The 3,109-nt window shown below is 37.2% G+C and overlaps 1 protein-coding gene across 2 annotated transcripts in view; it reads right to left on the bottom strand.

The window, feature by feature from the left end:
* col8a1a (collagen, type VIII, alpha 1a) overlaps positions 1–3,109 on the bottom strand; it is a 42,393-nt gene that overhangs the window by 4,681 nt on the left and 34,603 nt on the right. The gene's annotated exons all lie outside the window — the stretch shown is intronic.

Below are 3,109 nucleotides of genomic sequence, written 5' to 3'. Positions count from 1 at the left end.
CTGCAGATAAAATAAATACATTTGGTGAGGAAGATACAAAGATACAAATCTGTTTAATTCATTTGATAAGATTACACACCATTAACTGAAAAACAACAACTTGGCTTATAGCACTGCTTTATTTGATCTGCAATTTCTGAGACTTCCAATCTTTCAGATGATACCTCTAGTCAGCAGTCAAATTTGAAGTTGATTTATTTTGTATTTGTGTCTCCCATTTCATGTCAATGCCTTATTTTGCATATAAACTGCAATTTAACACAGAGATTATATACAGGAAAACAGTACTTTCATCTGAAGCATTGTTACACTGCCACATAATTATTCTTTTGTGGAAATGTTGGGAATGTATAAATAAACAATACAATATTTCTTAAACCATTAAAGTGCAACTATTTAAATGTTCAGAATGCAGAACCTGGTCTATAGTGACTGGTGTAAAGTTTCATAACACTTTGCACTAAAGGAATACAATATTGTTGTTATAGCAGTTTGTTTTGTATTTTAATACCAGCAGGCAAAATTTACTTTGCACTATCAACTTGAAGTACACGCTTACTAAAAGAGTGATATTGTATTAAGAAGTATCACTCAAGGTAAGTCTCCCTTGCAACTAATAGCATTTGACAGCCAACTATTTATTATATTATTGGATTAACAGTTTTTTTCATCCCTTTTTTACACTGTAGAATATATATATATACCGTAAAACTTCCAATAGTCGCAGGGTATATTCGCATAATCATGTAAACAAAAGCCAATCTCTAATAAACTCCGGGTTACTTTACAATGTTTTATACATAAAGAAAAGTGAAATCAATACAGTTTCTAAAGATGCATTAACACATTTGAAAGAACCTTCCACGACATATTTATGTGACCATTTATTTTTGATTTGTTTCTTATTTTCAGAAAATATATATACCGTATATTAAGTAATAAAAAAAAAATTACTTTATTTCTCACTTGAACTATATATATAGTGCTGTATATTTGTATTGCTGTTTATTGCAGTGATTGAACTAACTGTCAATTGCAACATAAACAACACATTAATGAAGTATATTGATGATGGTTTGGTTTAAAGCGTATTTCCACAGTTTTGTGCTTTTTTTTTATTTAGTGAGAGTTTACAGTATATTCACAGACTGCTAACAGAATTACCGGTATCTTGTTTTCAATCCAGTGCATAGTTCACCATACATTGAAAGTGATTTCTTTCCATCTTTGGAAAGCAAATTATTAAAAAAATAATAATAATAAAAGCATGGCCTATTAGCCTACTTCTACAATTAAGCAATGTTTCCAGGCTCTTCCTACCCGATCTTTTTATTTATGAATGTTTTATACAATCGCCGGTGTCCAATTGACCCAGGGGCTTCTTGCAGTTATTTGGAATAAACGCTGGAGCCGTGTCATTGAAGTTTTGTGGTGTGTATATATATACACTCACCTAAAGGATTATTAGGAACACCATACTAATACTGTGTTTGACCCCCTTTCGCCTTCAGAACTGCCTTAATTCTACGTGGCATTGATTCAACAAGGTGCTGAAAGCATCCTTTAGAAATGTTGGCCCATATTGATAGGATAGCATCTTGCAGTTGATGGAGATTTGTGGGATGCACATCCAGGGCACGAAGCTCCCGTTCCACCACATCCCAAAGATGCTCTATTGGGTTGAGATCTGGTGACTGTGGGGGCCAGTTTAGTACAGTGAACTCATTGTCATGTTCAAGAAACCAATTTGAAATGATTCGACCTTTGTGACATGGTGCATTATCCTGCTGGAAGTAGCCATCAGAGGATGGGTACATGGTGGTCATAAAGGGATGGACATGGTCAGAAACAATGCTCAGGTAGGCCGTGGCATTTAAACGATGCCCAATTGGCACTAAGGGGCCTAAAGTGTGCCAAGAAAACAACATCCCCCACACCATTACACCACCACCACCAGCCTGCACAGTGGTAACAAGGCATGATGGATCCATGTTCTCATTCTGTTTACGCCAAATTCTGACTCTACCATCTGAATGTCTCAACAGAAATCGAGACTCATCAGACCAGGCAACATTTTTCCAGTCTTCAACTGTCCAATTTTGGTGAGCTTGTGCAAATTGTAGCCTCTTTTTCCTATTTGTAGTGGAGATGAGTGGTACCCGGTGGGGTCTTCTGCTGTTGTAGCCCATCCGCCTCAAGGTTGTACGTGTTGTGGCTTCACAAATGCTTTGCTGCATACCTCGGTTGTAACGAGTGGTTATTTCAGTCAAAGTTGCTCTTCTATCAGCTTGAATCAGTCGGCCCATTCTCCTCTGACCTCTAGCATCAACAAGGCATTTTCACCCACAGGACTGCCGCATACTGGATGTTTTTCCCTTTTCACACCATTCTTTGTAAACCCTAGAAATGGTTGTGCGTGAAAATCCCAGTAACTGAGCAGATTGTGAAACACTCAGACCGGCCCGTCTGGCACCAACAATCATGCCACGCTCAAAATTGCTTAAATCACCTTTCTATCCCATTCAGACATTCAGTTTGGAGTTCAGGAGATTGTCTTGACCAGGACCACACCCCTAAATGCATTGAAGCAACTGCCATGTGATTGGTTGGTTAGATAATTGCATTAATGAGAAATTGAACAGGTGTTCCTAATAATCCTTTAGGTGAGTGTATATATATATATATATATATATATATATATATATATATATATAGTGTACACGTGTACACGTGTACACACGTACACACACACACACACACACACATATATGTGTGTGTGTGTACGTGTGTACACGTGTACACTATAGGCATATGAAAACAGACTAATGTTGGAGCTATTTTTACTATTGACTGACACTGCTACTTCAAACTTGGAACAGGAGAACAAAATGAAAATAAAAGTTAATTAAACATTGCCATTATGAAGGCATCAATAAATATTCTGTGAATATTATCCCAGAGTGACACAAATTGCTGCTTCTGCAGCTGTTCTGACTATGTAGCTGAATTACAGAGTGAGTGAAAACAGAAGCAGACATTTCCATTCAGGACACAGTAGCCTCTGGATTTCACAGCTTGTGCCTTCTGAGACGACCAGTCCCTTAATAGC

Source organism: Amia ocellicauda, chromosome 6 (genome assembly GCF_036373705.1).
Source record: "Amia ocellicauda isolate fAmiCal2 chromosome 6, fAmiCal2.hap1, whole genome shotgun sequence".
Classification (NCBI taxonomy): Eukaryota; Metazoa; Chordata; class Actinopteri; order Amiiformes; family Amiidae; genus Amia; species Amia ocellicauda.
Note: the sequence above shows the minus strand (reverse complement) of the source record. Positions and strands in the feature narration are given on the sequence as shown.